This window comes from Zerene cesonia, chromosome 7 (genome assembly GCF_012273895.1).
Source record: "Zerene cesonia ecotype Mississippi chromosome 7, Zerene_cesonia_1.1, whole genome shotgun sequence".
NCBI classification, from domain to species: domain Eukaryota; kingdom Metazoa; phylum Arthropoda; class Insecta; order Lepidoptera; family Pieridae; genus Zerene; species Zerene cesonia.
Window position 1 is genome coordinate 1,791,996 of NC_052108.1, and position 20,155 is coordinate 1,812,150.

At 32.9% G+C, this 20,155-nt stretch overlaps 1 protein-coding gene across 2 annotated transcripts in view; it reads right to left on the reverse strand.

Annotated features, from left to right (window-relative positions):
• Positions 1-20,155, reverse strand: part of LOC119840770 — a 73,450-nt gene that overhangs the window by 13,961 nt on the left and 39,334 nt on the right. For both annotated transcript variants that reach the window (XM_038367511.1, XM_038367510.1), the window contains one exon: positions 19,511-19,550. The gene's annotated coding sequence lies outside the window, so the exon portion shown is untranslated. The remainder of the gene's footprint in view (positions 1-19,510; positions 19,551-20,155) is intronic.

Consider the following 20,155-nt stretch of genomic DNA (forward strand, 5'->3'; position numbering starts at 1 on the left):
TGGTATATTAAGAAACATACTATTATCCGATCTCGATCATCAATCAATCAGACATACAAAAGGCATTGTGTTCGATTCCCGAGGCAAGCATTAATCGTTGGGTAACCGTAATGTTATGGCAACTTATAGTGTTAATTAATTACTAAAGAGGTTGACCTTGTAGGGTTTGCAATAATCCAAACTAATCACATACAAAAATCCACAGATAACATCTAACTGTCTTATACGTCAAAGTAGCGTTTGACATATAGAGTTAGATTTTATCTGTGTCTTTCTAATATTAAAATTCTCGAATCACAATGTTAGTTACCTTACTCCTCCGAAACGGACCGATTCTTATGAAATTTTGTGTGCATATCGGGTAGGTCTGGTCTAATCGGCCAACATCTATTTACCACCGACCCCTTAGTTATAAGAAGACAGAACAGAATTTGCCGGGTCAGCTAGTAGTGATATAAAAATGAGTTAACCGACAAGTAAGAAGTAGATGGAGTTTTGTAAAAATACGCTTTTTTCTTCCTCATGCTTTATATTTCATGCCGATGTTCTGTGGGAGTGTGGTACCTCCCTTGGTGTGAGCTCGCTCAATTTGAGACGAAGAGTACCCGACTACTACATTAATGACTATTATAACACGCTTCAGCACGCGCAGCTTCATCTGTATCTTTTCTTACGTGCTAAAAGTGATACGTGAAGTCAGCTTTAGTTACGATTCGAATTAAATCTTAAAACTTATATAAATTGACAAATAATTGAAGATGCAAATATATTGTTAAAAATGAATTCAAGTAAATTTCTAACAAAACTTTCACATCATTTAGAACTTAGGTCTTAAGCGAGCTGCGAATGACCTAGAAAGTTCTAGCTTATTTAAACAGATGGATGCCGTTGTTTCGATTACAACTCGTACACAAATTATTGTTTTCACTTATTTGTAGTTTTGAGTTCTTTTTTCCCTTTTTGTTTAAATTTATAACATTATATGAAGAAGCTGATACTCAACTTTATCCTTATTAATAGCATAAATGTAACAGTGAGCTTTTTAATTTATTTGTTTCCTCGTTTGTTTGTTTATCTTACAAATTGCAACTTCATGGCCTTCATAATATTTTTGAATATCAAGGATAATAGGCTAGCATTGACATGGGCTTCTTTTAGGGAATTGCCTTCGATTATGCGTGCGAAGCCGCGGGCAAACAGCTAGTAAAACTTAAAAGACATTAACTGAAAACAAGCATTGTAGTAGGGAGTCATATCGGAGATTTTTGGAAATATTTAAGTTTTCGTCACATATTGTTCTTATTTCGTGTTTTTTCAAACAATAGGTAAATAAATTTCAAAGGTTTATCAAAAAAAATTATTTCATGTGATCATTTCTCTTATATATCAATTCTTATAGCTTAAATACCTTCCAAATAGATATCATAATGTTAGGTCGTATCGGTAAAGTAATTAGTTATTGATGCTATGTGTTTGTATGTAAATGGGAAGTGGCGGACGCGGCGAGCACTTGGCAAGGCATTAATGTTAAATAGTCTATTGTTAGCACTTCACAAATACCTAAGTACTATGGTCGGTATAGAGCGAAAAGAGAAGCGTTATTTGTTTATTTTTATTAGCCACAGATACAGTAAAACACACGTATTAGATAATAAAAACGGGTTTTTAATTAAAATACTATAAGTACTCTATGCGTTAGGCTGCCTGGTTGTACTATTTAAATTCATATTTTCAAATCCTAATTGTTATAGAATCATACTCATTCTGTTGTTAGGTAAGCAGGTCTGTATGAATCTAAATATTTGATAAGTTTTATTTCGTACTAGCGGTCCGCTCCGGCTTCGCCCGTGGTACATATATAGCCTATAGCCTTCCTCAATAAATGGACTATCTAACACTGAATGAATTTTTCAAATCGGACCAGTAGTTCCTGAGATTAGTGCGTTCAAACAAACAAACTCTTCAGCTTTATAATATTCGTATAGATTTTCTCTCCTATTTCCAATAAGTGTAGTCATAATCTTTGTATTTATAATGCCTAAATGATAAGTTAGACTGAAACGTATGCTGGATCTGCTAGTGCCTATATAAATCGCTTGGCTTTGTGTCTTAAAGCAAATAGAAACAGTTCATTGTTTCTTACTTTATTGTTTTGGTTACATACTGATTGAATATTTCTTTGATGAGTTTGCCCGTTTGTTCATTAAAATCTCTATACATACACTTTAGAATTATGATATGGTTATTTTTGCGTCCTGTAAATGTAACAAATTATTTTATAGCTTTCCTAGTAATCGAATTAATTATATGCAAAATGAAGTGAGTATCATTTACCACTACACTTAAGCCAAATGGTAATTATTATGATTATATTTACTATTATTTATATCTGATTAATTTATAGGTGTGGGCTGCACCAAAAGGGATATGGTCTAGCATTCCTAATAGGTCAAGCACATTGAATTGCCTCAGATGTTCGCCACACCCTTTTTCATGTCATATAGATTTCAATGAATTAAATATCGTTACATTGATTTTAACTCACTTACACAAAATGTTTTAATGGACTCAACACTCATTATACCTTACCTAACCAATAGAGTAAATCACTCTAATATTATAAATGTGAAAGTTTGTTTGTGTGTCCGTCAAACACGCTGAACGGATTTTGATGAAATTTGGTATACAGACAGGGTATGCGCCGAATTGGGTGATAGGATACTTTTTATCCCGATCAAATGCTCCTTGGGATAAAACAGAAGTCTTGTTCGGACGGAGCCGGGACGAGAGTCTTTTAATAATATAAGAGTGTTTGTTTGTTACTTGAATATACATATATAGTATCCTGATAATTATTTAGATAGTACATTGAAATGATATCATACATATGTATTTTTTGTATTCGAACCTGCTCCTCCCAGCGTAATTATCAATGTAATTAACTACTGTTACAACGGAGTCATCAATAACACAGCGAAGACTACTCGTTAAGAAGAATAACAAAGCATTGTTAAACAAATCGATCTTATTACATCCGACTAATTTCAGAGATAGAATTTAACAATGTTGATTACATAATTTGAGCTATTCAGGCTGATTGCACACTGTGGCCTGAGATATTTTTTCTATTTATTATTAATATCTATTTGTTAGTTTGTTAATTTGTAGAATATATTTCTTAAATGAAGGCGGGGGTTGGCATCTGTGCTACAGCTAAACAAGCTTTTATGAGTGTCATCGTTAGTTTTGGTTTAAGTAGGTACTTAAACCAAAATTAAACAAAATTACACAGAGTAGGTACTCTGTGTTATTTTGTTCCAAATAAACAATTTTGAATTTTTGAATATTTCTATTCTAATATAATAAAGAAAAAGGAAACGTTTTTGTTTCTAAAACCGAAACTGCTGGTCCGATATTGAAATTTCTCTCAACAAAAGAAAGCTACATTAATCCCGAGTGCTATAGGATACTTATTACCCCGGTATTGTACCACGGGCGAATAGCTAGTCTTATAATAAAGCGGTGAAAATTTTGGATGACATTACGAGGTTTAATTATAATAATCATTCGAAACGTAATTTTTAATTACATTTAAATAATTAATATGTAGTAGATATATGAACATTATTTTCTTCAGTAGCTATTTTATACGTGTATGATCTTTGATGCAAATTTAAATGGGACCACACGGGGAACCAGCTTTCAAGCAAGGAGATTATCATCAAAACGGGTTAACCCAGTCAAAAGTTCCGAATACAGCCAAAAGTTAGCGTCGAATTAATAACCTCTCTTTTTGAAATCGGTTGTAAAGAGCTTCCATAGACACATTACACCAACGCAAACATGACGTGTGTACAATATAATTGCCCGGTCAATCTCCGGGCTGATGTTAGATGAAGGGGCGTCATATCTCATTATTGGTTGATGTCTTCCTGGTTGCTGCCGTGACTAGATGTGTTGCGCGCGCGCATTGTACTGAACTGAATCATTGCGTCTGCACAGTCGCGAGGTCTGAAAATCAGTGCAGTAATACATTTTAATCGTAAAATGTTTGCTGCTTTGCTGACGGGGAGTCCTTTTTGACACTATAACTGTTTTGTGTTTTGTTTTAGATGTATTTTTAAGTGGACGCAAATAAAAGTATTTCTATATATAACAGTTATGTAACTGTTATAAATAAACTAATAATCCAAACGAATGTTATAAACAAGAAAATAAGTTTTTGTATTTATCCATAACTAGCTGTTCAATCCAGCTCCGCCCGTGGTACATGTACAGCTTATGTCACTCAGTTACAGCTTTCCAACGATGAAAGAATTTTTTAATTTAGTCCAGCAGCTTTCTTGTAAAAACGTTAGAAACATTCATAAATATAAATAATATTAGTATCTACACTAAAGATATTAACATAAAATGTGTAAAAACCTTTAGTCAGATGTAGTTAGATAGTATATTAGTGTAGATAGAAATAGTATGCCAAAGCTTTCTCTGGGGTGGAATGACTGAACTGACAATTAAAAGTGTAAACTATCTATTATGTTTAACCATTCCACAGATTATATAATACTATACAAGTAACCAAATGTAAATTTATTGTATTCCAGGATTCTCCTGCTTTATATGCATGGTTTCTTCGGGCTTATAATGTTACTATGGGAATTCATACAAGGGCTTCAAAAACATGTTTGACACTGTCTTGTTACAAAATTAAGTGTAGATTCCTGTTTGCATTGTAATACAACTTCTTGGGTACAAAGTTCAAGTGCAACAAAGTTAGGTATTCTTGGTAAGGTATTCTAAACAAAGTACTAAAAAAAGAATTGGTATATAATAAAATACTTTTACGTAGTTATTTTCAAATATTTTTTTTAAAGAAATGATTAGCCAGTAATATTTTTTATCTATCCAAATTATGATTTCCCGCCAAACTTAAGTGACATTCTTGTTTTATTTGACAGTTTTCTTTTTTCATTTCTTCGTTTCGAAAAAAGTATAAATCGGAAAAAGTGGTAAACTAAAATATCACATTACGAATTAACGCAAATGATCAGAAAAACATAAATATCTTTAAACTTAATTTCTTTTCTATCACAGATAAAGAATATTTTTGACACAATGCCTTCGCTTCCTACGACCATAGTGAACTAACTTCTAACATAAGTCGTTATGTTATCGAGAGCTATCTCATAATTACATCGATGTTAGAAACGCCTATTTTAATGATAAATGTATGAGGGAAGGTTAGTGTTGGAAAGCTGTATTGTTGATTAAGTTCACAGCTATGTGTGGGATGAATCATGATCTAAGTTGATGTACAGCATTGTCCAACAAAACTGTTTTGGGCTTGATATAATTGCATTGAAGTATAATGAAGACAGACACGGTGATAGGAGACTATTTCGTTATTTAAATAAAATAGATATTATAATAGATATTTAGATAAAATATTAAGATTAGATCTTAAATATCAGCATTATAGTTCAAGTTTAAATATATTACATGTTGTTCATATTTATTTTCTTAGTTTAAAATTCCAAGTTATTTAAGCAATACAAACAATTCGATCGCCTAAAATAAAAGGACTTTCTTCGTTCAGGAATGCACAAAAAATAAAAAATAATAATCGTCCATTTAAATAGTTATCCGTTAACAATGCGATCCAAATCCAGTATTTATCTCAAGTTTCGTGGGTGGTATCTAAATTACATTTTAATTTCTTAGTCACGCGATCCAGTTTTGTTTATAAATCTATTAGCATCCCCGCCACGCATTGCTGTGGCTGAATTTATTGTTAATTATATATTATTACGATAATTAATCGAAATTAAAACAATCCTACATTTTAAGTTTGACCAAATTAAACATAAAATGCCAAATTTCATCAAAATCGGTTGAGTTGGTGAAGAGTTGGGAACATATTGGGAACATACATCATCATGACACTGGATTTTTATATATTAAGATTATTTCTGAGACAATTTTTGAATTAATTTTAGTTCGTTTAGTTCTTTTCGTAACACGATGTTTTAAAAATGGTATTATATGATATTTAATATAATTACATAAAAACATATTAACTCGATTTCCCGTTCGGGTGTTTAACCGACAAATCTTAAAAGGAAAACAAGCAAACACATGTAATAATGGAAAAATAGAACAGATTTTATTAAGATTTAAATATTTAAAGAGACACTATTTGATAATAAAAACTACGCATGTAAGTTCGTGCATTCAACAGTTATTTTTAATTGATATCTTCTCAAAAAGATAAAAGATACAAAATGTTTATATTCTTCCCGCGCAAACAAACATTTTCACGGCAAAACGTATTTTGTAACTTGATGGAGGTTTGGGTGAATAACATTGTTTCTCGCCGGATCTTCTCTTTAGAATTGTGAGTTTAATCGAATAAAAAAATGTTTGAGTTTGAGTTTGATTTAATAAAAAAAATACATTTGAAGCAGCCAAGCCAGGCGGATAAAGCAATACGTTAATAAAGGCTAGACTAAAACCTAGAAAAATAATATAACACGTGAGTTTTATCATAGCAATGAACAAAAAATTATACATACATTTATATTTATTTGTGTACCTGTGCGCTTTTTATGTTGTAGTAAAACTTGTTCCACGAAAACTGCATTAAATAATTAATTGATTCGTCACGCGAACCTGTCCCTGACCTTCGTTTATATATGCTACGGTTAATGTTAGGAATTCGGTCAAAATAAACATGGTCTGCATCAATGTATACAACTATTCCATATTTATTTTTATTTATACCATTTTTTTTTTTGTTATACCACTGTCTAATAATGCATACAATCATCCAAAAACGATGTTGCGGGCGAAAATCTGGTATATTATACTGTCCACTATCATTTATTCCATACTAGCTGCATCCCGCGGTTTCACCCGCGTAAGTCCGTCCGCGAAGAAATGAGAGATCTATAGAGCGTATTGTGCTACAAGGAGCAGTGGAGGGTACTAGAACACGCGGACGTTCACCCATGCGATGGACCGACCAAATCAAAACTGCTGTTGGCGGTCCGCTGCACGAATGTAGCAGAATGACGGGAAACAGAGAAAAATGGCGGAATATCGTGAAGCGGGTTACATCTGATACAACATGAAGACCACGACCGCTCTGTCAAGAGCGACACGACAAAGAAGAAGATGTTATTCCAGATGTCCAGCTGTCTACGTACCAAATTTCATTGCAATCGGTTCATTAGTTTTTGCGTGAAAGAGCAACAAACAGACACACATCCTTACAAACTTTCGCATTTATAATATTAGTAGGAAGGACTAGTAGGATAGGATTTTCTTGATTATATGACATTCTTGTTTTATCCACATACAATGCGAGGCGATAATTATATAAATGCTTCCGCAGTAATTTCCAGCTATAAATGTAATGAGGTATGTGTTGTATGCTTTAACATTTAAAAGAGTAATAATAATTATAATAATCGTACAGTTGTGTATTTTCTTGTGTTCGTTTTTATACAGGGACTAGTTGTGACTTGCGGCTCCACACGCATCGTGAAACGTAATTCCCATGACGATGAGATATGCAGTTTCTACGTTTATCACTCTCTAGCCTCTTTAAAATCTAGACACAAAAACAACCATATATTTGGATAAAAACTAAAACGCCTTCATTTTGTCAAAACTAGACCAAATTTAAATGAGACCACACGGGAGGCATAAAAAGTTAGGAGATAAAAAATAAAAAAAAAATGCGTTAGAATTTATAACCTCCTCCTTTTGTGTGCGTAGTGTTTTTATCACATTATTCATTATAAATGAGGGGGTTAATAATGAGCCTCATTAATAATAATTATTCCACTACCCTCTTTCAATTTGATTAGCTCAAACAAACGTATAGTCTGGCATACCGATCAGGTCTCTCTATTTTATGCCCTTAATCACCCCTTTTACTTTTTAGTGAATATTTTAACTAGTTTTACATTCGTGACGAAGCCAGCTTTAACCTGGTAGTCATTTACCACCAAACCAAGAGATCATTAAAAAATATGCAGTGTAATAGTGTAAATATGTAGTGACTCAGTGGTGAGAACCTCGGAGTTCAAAATCGATAAGTCGAGGTTCGAGACCGGGTGAGCGTGCAGGAAATAAATTAATTTTTCAATTTATATGCACATGTCGATAACATCACCACTGCTATAAAATGTGAAGGAACTCATCGTGAGGAAACCGGCATGTCCAAGAATCAAAAGTTCGACGACATGTGACATCTGCCAACCTGCACTTGGCCAACGTGGTGGATTATTATGGCCTTACCCAGCAGTGGGAACATATATGGGCTGATGATTATGATGATTTTCACCACAAATATACGAGGCTAATAAACTGGCTAATAACATTATCAGCAATATATTAGGATCCTCGTTATCTAATCTACACGTATCAACATCCAGAATTGCTACTATATAAAGCTCGGTTTACAGCCAGATGCAGTTTCCATAACAACCGTTTTATTGTAATGTATGACTACGATTAGGCTCGGTGCGGTGTAGTGGAGGAAATTCTTTGTTTCGCCGGCAGTTATCTTAAATCGTGCTATCTATTGGTATGGACGCGAAATATAATTATCGACAGGAGCGGGTGGGGTCCGCTTTGCGCTGAATTGTTTGTTACTAGACTTTTATTGTGCTTGTGGTTTGTTGAGTGCGCTTCGGCAGAAATTGGGTCAGCTCGCTTTGTGGACCACACACCCACAGGAGTCAACGTGAAATAGTTGTTGTGGTGTGTTGAGTACACTTCGGCACAAATTGGTGCCAGCTCGCTTTGTGGACCATATACCCACAGGAGTCAACGTGAAATAGTTGTTGTGGTGTGTTGAGTACGCTTCGGCACAAATTGGTGCCAGCTCGCTTTGTGGACCACATACCCATACGTCAACGTGAAATGGTAGCATGCGAATGCTACAGTGTTTTGTGCGGTGGGAGGTGGTGGGAGAGCCCTTACTCGTATCCTTTTCCTCGCCGTTCCTAATCCACTCCTTTCTTCCGTCGGTTATCCTTTCCGCACTAATTATCCCTTAAACTCATAGATAGAGGCTCTATCTGCTCTTCAAATGCATATGGTCGATGGTGATTGATTAGTGGTGACCAATCAAATATATATACAAATAAACTTCATTTATTATGCGTTATTAACATAATTAGATAATTTTGTGTGTTATGAATGAAGAAGAGAAAGCGTCGAACACAAATTATTTTGTCAATCGTGGATAAATAAGAATTCGAAATAGGTATCATTTATTCAAAGGTACAAAAAGAGAAGGCATGATAAAATATCCCATGTTGACATTTAATGTTATTTAAAAAACATGCGACTAACATTTTTAATGAAAATAATATTAAAATAATGAACATATTTATATTATTAAACAGTAATTAGTTTTCGCGCTGCGATTATATGTGTAATTTGGTGTAAATTAGGTTAAATATAATTACTGTTCGAGTCTGCATTTAAATTTTGTTAAACAACGAATATCGTTTGTTATTTATTGCATAATGTCTATATTTTTTGTTAAAAACATTGATAGATTTCTGAAAATTCATATAATAGATACATTATAAACGAAACTTAATGAAAACGTTAGGAACTATATGGAATAATAAACAGACATTCTGAGAACTGTGTCCAGTACTTTAAAACAAGTTTGTTAGGAACAATTTTAATTAACATTAAACGGTTCCAAGTGGATGAAACCTCAGGATCGCACCAGAGGTGGAGCCAACGGTATCATAGCAAGCTCTTAGTTTTATTGATACGGCTATGATTTTCAGCTAAGCAGCCATAGATATAAGTTATAACGGAACATTAATAGATAAGGTTGAGTTAAACACTGTTTTAGCTGCAGCCGCTGCAATATATATATCGGTGTATTGTGTTTGTATTGCTTTTGAGTTTCGGTTGCTTATTATTAATGAAATAGTGCGTTAATATAATTTATAGAGTTTACTTGTATCAGAGCGTAGATTTGATTTCTTATACACTCGTCTGGTCACGAACCCTAGTCTTTTCGATTAAAATATTAGAGCTTAACTACATAGCTGTTAGCTAAGGTCTCAGCTCAGCGTAAGCTTCAAAAATAATATAATAAATAATTAATTTATTCTCTAATTTATAATAGAAAGTCTCCATTAGGTATTTAATTTATTATCTCTGCATGCAAATAAACTAACAACAAAAGATCGTGAGGCCACGTTCTTATTTTGAAATAAGTACATATAACTTATTTTATAATATTGCATTTTAAAAATTAGAACACTATTCCGTTTTGAATCTGTGCAAATAGTGCAGTTCCCGCCAATTAACGGGTCCGAACTGTATTAGTCTTCATGGGCGGTTGCCGTGGGTAAAGACAGGTGTGTTCCTATTTAATTAGCAGTCTTGTTTAATGTTTAGTCTGTATCTATTTTGTATCGAATATCGGTACATTGGAATAAATCTATTTCTTTTACGAATTACAAAAACGAATCTGAATAACATTAATTTTATTAACATAAATAATATTCCTTTGGGACTCATAAATTTAAATTCGGATTTTTTTTTTTTTTATTATATCCCTCAATTATATAATGTGGTAGTGTTGATTTTTCATATAAGCTATTTGCAAATAACACGTCAATATAAAGGTTACAGATCGATTGAATTCAATGTCTTACGATGTTTATTTTTGTGAACATTAAAATTTTAGTGCGTTATAAATATTTATTTTATGATTGCAACTCGTGTTTTATACATTCTTGCGGTTTTTGCTATGGTTTTTGTTTATTGTTATTGCAATGACGTACAAGGTCTCGCTTTGCGCCATAAAAGATTAGAGGGGAAAAGCTGTTTCGTTGATTTGTTTTTAGTGTTAGCCATGACGGAATTAAGCTGTTTTAATATATTTATGGGGAGTTACCAATGATGATTAGATGGATGCAAATAATGCAGTCTATTCTACGAAAAACGAAAAGTAAGAAGATTTAGATAAAGACAATAATAAAATAAAATAAATAAAAATCATTTATTGAACAAATTATAAATCACATAGAACATAAAACCCAGACTCCTAATATAGCTTTCGCTGTGTTTCAGGAGCCTGTGTCTTCCCGATACAGTACATAATAGTTCAATTTAGACACAATAAAATGTAATTGCAGCTACATACATATGACATTGAAATTCTATAATTTAATATAAGTTTATAATATTTAATAATATAATAGGAATGCCTCTGTTTGGAAACAAAACTAAACAAAAAAGCAACACGTTCTGAAATAATTAGTAATAGAAGCTGGTAAATACTTGAGGTCACATTTTTTTTTTTTTGAATTACCGTTGTGATATCTTAAAATAAATACGAATAGTAAATATAAATGTGAAATTTACGATTACTTACGACTTTTGCAAGTCGGTTCGATAAGCTTTTATGAATGATTTTACCTTATTCGTTGAAATATCAGTTGCCGAAATCAGCATCTGTTATTACATTACCATTCCGTGTATTTACGAGGTATCAGCATGGTATCATTTGATAAATCATTCCAAATTATATACCAGTCGTGTATTCGTGGTATATATCACGATTTATTTGCAAAAAATAATTCTCTTTCCTTATTTTATCTTCGACTTGTGTGAAACGCTGGCTGGTTTCGAAGAAAACTCATTAATTATTGTAAATTTTTAGGGTAAATGTACTAATAAAAAACAATTTCGAAAAATATTCTGATACCATTTTGTTTGTTCCATGTTTCAAACTATATCATGATAATGAACTGTTGTTTTTAGTGCTTTATTAAATTGTTTGTTGTTGAAGTAAATTTTCAAACCACCTCTTTGTTCAGCAGCTAAAGTACCAGGCGCCCATACACAGCAAGGAATTCGATTGGAGCGTTGCCCTCAAAATTGTCAAGGGCGTATTGCGAACTAAACAGAACAACCGAAGCGGATAGAAGATAACGGTCAGATTTGATAAAGTATTGCTTGTTAAGAATTGGGTTGGAACTGGACCGGCCACTGCGATTGTATCGCCGAGATTCGTTCTATCGAATGATATACGAGGCTGTGGCGGCACGCTTCTGTGATTTCTGCTGCCTTAGTAACCTGAATGACAAATATATAATACTAGCTGCACCCGGCAAACGCTATTCTGCCTTACTCTTATCATTTAGGGGTATGAAAAATAGATATGTTGGCCGATTCTCATAAATACCACAAACATTTGCACAAAAAATTTCAACAAAATCGGTCAAGCCGTTTCGGAGGAGTATGGCAACGAAAATTGTGACACGAGAATTTTATATATATATGTATCATTTGCATTCATTGGAAGTAATTTTTAAACAGATAATAAATACGTAATTATGCAATGATAACGACGTATAAAATAATATTTTAAACTGAACGACAATTACTTTAATAGTACAATTACTTTTTGTAATTATTTTTTTGTCAAACTGCAAAAAAAAAAAATGGTTTTACATAATAAAACTGTTATAAATGGCTTGCTTATAGTATAATCAAATCAATTCTAAGCTTAAGCTAAAATCATGCATCGACAAAACATATTCTTATATTTATCCTACTAATATTATAAATGAGAAAGTTTGTGGATGTGTGTGTGTTTGTTGCTCTTTCACGTAAAAACTACTAAAACGATTGCAATAAAAATTTGGTACGTGGACAGCTGGACAACTGGAATAACATATAGGCAACTTTTTACGATATTCCTACGGGATACGGACTTAGGCGGGTGGAACCGCGGGGCACAGCTAGTCTTATATATATCTATAACGGTAAACATTTCGCATTGTAAGCCTATTGGGTGCGTATTTACATTCTACGAGTCACAATCCACTGTACTTTTGCTTAATTACCTTCTAAGTGTGAAAGACCGGGTATTTTGTGGGAACCGATATTTGAGATTTCGTGTTAGAAGTTGAAGCGATTAACATGTTGTTTTATAACAAATGTTCTCAAATATAGAGAGGTTCTCAACTGGATTGCATATCCTTTGGTTTGTTACTCTCAGTGGGTTTTTCACCGATTGACCTGATTTTTTTTTATAGGAAATTTGTTTGCATTTCGTCCCCTTTTAGAATTAATTCTCTCGCTTCAGGAATGTTGGAGATACTTTTTATTTAAAAAAAAAAAATGTAACTCAATAATATTTTAACGTATGCTGGGTTCCGTACGCAAAGAGTAAAACGGGACCATATTAAGACTTCGATCTCCGATATCTGATAGTCTGTCTGTCTGTCCGTTCGTTCATCAGGCCGTGAAATTTTCAAAGATCATGCATTTTTGTTGCCGCTATAACTATTTACAAATAATCATGGTTAAGCAACGTTTTGCACGGTCATAAACGTGATGGGCGATTTAGTTTTTGCAATTGTACTTTAAATGTGTTTCACTCGCACTTGACCGATTCTTTACAACTATGATGTAACTAGCTGCGGCCCGCGGTTTCGCCCGCGGAAATCCGTATCCCGTAGGAATATCGGGAAAAAAAAATTGCCTATATGTTATTCCAGTTGTCCAGCTGTCTACGTACCAAATTTCATTGCAATCGGTTTAGCAGTTTCACACATCATTACCAACTTTCGCATTCATAATATTAGTAGGATATGTATGTTTCATTTTTTAGCATTCACAACCCACCCATCTCCGCCTACTCCACACTGGACGCATTGCATAAATATTTGAAGCCCAATAAATTACCGTCTACCGTCTATTACCGTAATATCGACACAGATAGATGTGTCATAACTTTTAGTGACAACACACCTGTTGGAATGGTTCGATTGTCGATTGTTGATATGCAAATTACGACTGGTTATTTCTTGAGACTTTTAGTCGCGCGATTTTTTGTCGCGATTTTTACTGCTGAATGAAAAAAAATCGTGTGAGTGTTTAATTTTATGAAGTCGGTTGAAAACCGACTTCATAATAAGGAGGCGGTTATCAATTCGACTGTGTTATTTGGCTTCGTTACCAATTTAACATTGGGTGAATCGATTTCGGTGATTCTTTTTTATTTGAAAGCTGTTGTGCCTGTGTGGGTGATATAATTTGGAGGGAGTTTAGTGTTTGTTAAAAATAATGATTATATAAATTATTATAATTTAAAGTTTGACTACATTAAAAAATATCTAAAAAATTCACACTTGATAGCTGATAATTTCGTTTACTTTTTAATTATCATGTGTTTTTCTTAGCGTATATAAAATATAAAATAATCGTTCTGATTCGATTTATTTATACACATTTAAAACATTTTATACCAATAGATATTACATCCATAAGCATTCAGACATTAAAATCGTTCATACGCGAAAGGCCTTATTTTAAATGCATGCAAATGCTTCAGCTATGCAAATCAATTGATTATTTAATGTAATTAAACATTTGATTTACTGTTGATTGACAAACACGGCCTTTGCCAACAATATTAATTAAAACGTAGGTTTTAATTAGTATTATATATTATAACCTAGGATTGGATCTAGATGTAATTTTAAATATTAAGTATATATACCTTTAAGTTAATTTGTATGTTATAATGCGAACATCACTTATACGTCTAAACGGGTGAACAGTTTTAGATGATATATGATATCATACTGATAAATAAAAATATGTGTTTTTTCGCGACAAACTAACTGACTGGTGAAAATGGATGTAAATTCATTTAGCTCACGCAAGTAACGCCACGGGACTAGTCAAGTATGTAAAAGAAGGCCAATTGTCATTTGATAAACCAATGGTAAGTAATTTTAACATTCTCTAATATTTGCATAATCGTTTTAATATCGTATTTTTCAAGCGAACCAAGGTTGTTAATGGTATTATAAAAATATATATCTTTTATCAGGTTAATGTAGACACTTATTTTAATATCAAATATAATGACAATACAGTATCAACTGTGCTCTGAATGAAGTCAATTGTTAGAATAATAGTCGCAGCAGTTTTCGTGCGATTGAGAAACAAACATTGAAATATATTGACTGTTACGAAATTATGGGCTTTCGCAACTTTATTGGTACACGTGAATTAAAACTTCCGAACATAATTTTATCAAATTTAAAAATTAGTTTGTATATCTATTTATAATAAATTTTGCAACAAAAAATATAAATTTGTATTCATAGTTCATTAAATTATCTTTCCACATTTTTTCTAATATCGAAAATTTCATCAAAAACGACACAGCAGTTTCTACTCCAATCATACGTACATGAAATCTAATAGAATTTGATGCAATCAATGAGAACCCGGTAGTATAAATAACTTACCACGGGGTCAAGCTATAGCCTCAAGCGATTTATTGAAAAATCATTATTATTTAATTATCAGTAATTGCTTCTAATTTGTTGTACATTGAATATTGATTGAAAGTATTGTAACAATTAATAGACGTTTTGTGTACAATTAAATTTTAAATGAGAATTGCAAATAAACAATTTGAATAATTGTGCGGTTTGTTTATTTGATATATTTAGGAACTGTTTGTACAAACCGTTTGTACAAACTGTTTGCACAAACTGTTTGTACAAACCGTTGATTCGGTTTATGATACGGTTTGGCAAAGACGCGGGTCCGAATCCCGCCTCGTGATCAGATTTTTTCTATTATTTAAAAATTTTCTCAACTTCCCATTTTTCGAATGATAGCAGTTCAGAAACTTGGCTTTTTTTTAATGATAACAGCTCAAAAATTTAGTATAGTATTATGTTATCTGTGGTACTATATTATCTGTGCTATTGCTTACAACATACTCCAAACAATAAATGCAAGGCCGCCCGCGTGGGAACCGTCGCGGTAGATTCCTATAGAGTTATTAGTGCTTAGTATCTGTTACAACTATTTACTATTAAGCATATTTATGACCGGTCACTTTTGCATAGAAACATTGACCAATAAATACTTGGAATTATTTATAACGCTCTGAATATTTTAATCGGTTGATAACTTGGCTATATGTATTTATAGTCTATGTGTCTAAACATGGACTATAAATATAGTTTAAATATATCTCAAACTTTAATAATTCTTAAAAAAGGCTCATTGTTGCATTGTTGGTTCTAAAATTGGACCAAATGACAAGCATTTAATCTAACACAAAAAAGGAACCACGCAAATCGGTTGAAAACCCACATAGCTATCAAGTTCAAAACCAAATAAATACCGAATCGAATCGAATTAAGATCCTCCTTTGGCAAATATATGAAACTTATTATCATAATAAAAAAAAAATAAAGAAAAAAAAACCTCGTTTCTTTTAGACAAATAAAATATATATAGAATTATTTTGCAAATAATTTTCAAAAGTTTGAAAACGATTAATTGTCTCCATAGAATGTTTGTAACACACCCGACTTACAAAAAGAAGGTTAGCTATGTTCATCTGATCACATCACTTTTATACGTAAGTTCAATGATATATTCAGCATTTGTGAACCTATTTTAAAAACTTTGCATTGGTAATAAATTAATTCACAAAAGCTAATAATGTAACTCAGTAATAATAAGAATTTTTTTTTTTCCTCTCTATGTTAATTTTTCTTTGTGTAATCGTCTTAATTTGTAATTGTCATGTATTTAATGTGTTCTTTTAATAAACTTTTCATCTATCTATCTATCTATCTAAATATTACTCAGTAATAATTAACCGAAATAAAAACTATCCTATATCTCAAGTCGCAAATTACACATAAAATGCCAAATTTCATCAAAATCGGTTGAATTGGTGAAAAGTTCATTGGGAACATACATCATGACACTGGATTTTTATATATAAATACAGGTATGGATTATAATAATAATTAACGTAGCATTATAATTAGTGGCATAATTTCCATACAGCCTTATAATAAATCAACAACATCATCCTAGCTTAAAAGAAATACCTTCCTGACTGACGTTTCAATTACAGATAATTTATTTTTAAGAAAACCACCCGCGTGCCCGATATCGATCTTTTGTTTGTCGGCGCATCACTAAAGCCCTTTCTCTATAGTGTTGTCCTTTGTTCGATGTAATTATCGATGCATCTTCCATTTTGACGATCATTCAATTAAATTTTAATGAAGATGTTTTCTTGATACATAATGTTGAGATTTATTTATGTTTTGTTTTAATTAGTTGATTTATAGTGTGGGAATTCGTTACTGATAATTATAATACGTTAATTATTTTTTATTCATTACAAGTATAATATGGTTTTGTTTTGAAAGTTATATTTACTTTATAGCTAAAGAGTTTGTTTGTTTCAACGTGCTAATCTACGAAACAATTAGATTTCAAAGTTTTTACATCGTTGGATGTGTGTGATCCCTGTGTGCTATTTACGTATCACGGACGAAGACGGGGCGGAACGCTAGTAATAGACATTCTTAATATTTAAATTGATTTTCAAAATTATCACATTTCATATGAACTTGGACCAAATGGTGTCTGCCAGTTGTCACATTGCATAATGAAACTTCATTGTGCTAAGACACGTCGTTAAATACGTTACGATATGTGGTTTTCCATAAATCTGAGTAGACTTTGAAAAATTGATTGTTTGTTTTTTATATTAAAAGCGAATATACCCACATATTTATTTGTTTTCTTTCTTTCTTTCAGCTTCTTTTAATTAGTAATAAATATTGCAAATAATTCATATTGCAATTAAATATAAGACAATTTCTATTCATATAATATTTAACGTTAAATAAAATGAAATAGAACAAGTTATTCAAATTCCGTTAGACTTCTAGCCATTATACGCTAAACATACCCCATTGAAACTGGGTTCGATATACTAGTTCTAAACAGCCTAAAGATATGACCTAGATAAGCTAGATGTCTAGATACGGAGCTGCAGCTAGATAAATACGATCATTGTTCACTTTAGAACCTATTCGTTTGAAGTTTGTTTTTTTATAACCGACATTATTTTACAAGCAGAAAATAGTATTAATATTTTATTTTCTTATTATGTTATTTATTGAGAAAATATATCATAAATTAGTAATGAGAACATTTTTGTACATCAAACCTTTTTTAAAGGGTAATAGGCAATATGGATGTTTTATAGACAAACAAAAAATAGTTTTTGGATGTGGTTGTCGAACACGCTTCGGCACGAATTGGCCCAGCTCGCACCGGGGAAGTACCACACCCCCACAGAAAACCAGCGTGAAATAATAGCTTGCTATTGTGTTTCGTACGGTGAGTGGGGGAGCCGGAGGCCCGTTTCCTCCTCCTAGCCCTTCCCAGTCCATTCCTTCTGTCCAGTCATCAATCCTTTCATCCCTCATCCCTTATCCCTTGAAAGCGGGCAGCGCATTTTTAGAGGTCTAAGCCTCTGCGAATGTTCATTGGCGGTGGTGATCGTTTACCATCAGGCGAACCACCAGCTCAGTTGCCCGCTATACCATTAAAAAAAAATTCAATGGCCCTATTGACCCTATGTAGCCCTCTCTAAACATTGTTTTTTTTCCCAAATAAAATGTAAACATACATGTAACCACGTGGTAAATATGACGCAGGCAGGACACTAGTTTCTGTATAATTAAAATACAGAAAAGGAAACGATTCCCCGTCACAGGCTATTTTTTTAATACGCATTTTCGATTTTTGCGTTTAACGTATATCTACGTTTAAGATATATAACGAAAATTTATAGTGCTGCAAGCTGGCAATTTCCTCAATAGTAAATCGTGGACAGACACCCAGACGCCATCCGTTTCTTACGTCATGTAGACATTTCCTGTGACACACCTGTCCAGAAGATTATTGAAGTGTGAAACTTCTTGGTTCTAGGATATTTTATACTAGCTGCGCCCCGCGGTTTCACCCGCGTGAACGTATCCCGTAGGAATATCGGGATAAATGTTACCTATATGTTATTCCAGTTGTCCAGCTATCTACGTACCAAATTTCATTGCAATCGGTTCAGTAGTTTTTGCGTGAAAGAGCAACAAACACACACACATCCTTACAAGCTTACGCATTAATAATATTAGTAGGAAGTAGGATCATACGTATGTATTTTGGAATCCTTAGTTCAACAAATCACTTCGTTTATAATAAAATGTTGCTAGTTTTAGAATTATGATGTCTTCTTGATTTTAAACTTCTACATGTCTCATACAAACATGACAAGCCCTTTATCCCTTGGACGTTGGCAGTGTTATTATTTATTTCTTCTATTAAGCGGGGAATTCAACTGGTGGGTCACCACTCACCCAGACCCACCACCCATAAAGTTAGGCAGAAATAAAAATATCTCGACATAATATATGTTGACAGCTTTTACAATAAAAGGGATGGAGAAAGTATTGACTTCGAGAAAGAGGGAGAGGGTTGGGAAGGGTGAGAAATAGGATGCGGGCCTCTAGAATTTCAAAAATATTGAATGGAGTCACGATGAAAGACAGGAAATGTGAACCAGAACATACATGATTATCATATTGTGATAAGAAAGAAAAAATACCTGTCAGTGTTCAAAGTGCGGTCGTGATGAGATGAAAAATCTGGAACAAGTAAAAATATATTTTCAAAAAAAAAAAATCTTGAATCAGAAGACCTGTAATTGAAAAAGACATCAGTAAATGCTATCTTTTATTAATACACGTATTTAATTCAGCATAACGCAAAGTACTTTAAATAAAAATACGATCGAACAAAATATCCATTGGGACTATTTTATTAAATAGTTGTTGGTCCCGGCTTCGCCTGTGGTACATATTAGCCTATAACCTTCTCCAATAAATGGGCTATCTTCAAATCGGACCAGTAGTTCCTAAAATTAGCGCGTTCAACCAAAGAAAACAACGCATTACCTTTATAGTATTAGTATAGACACAGATAATATAATACTATTCCAGTGTAAAAGTGAAGTCCCGTGTCCCCTACTGGGGTATGGGGCAGATGATATATATCTTTTTCACTGATCAATTTTCTTTATGGACAAGTAGGTGATCAGCCTTCTGTGTCCTGCCAGACCGAGACATTTTTTTTTTATTGTCCCCACCGGGAATCGAACCCAGGACCCCTCGGTTCTACGCTCACGCGTTTACCACTGTACCAAGGAGGCGTCACTAAATACTATTCTAGTAGTACGGATAAATAACGCGGC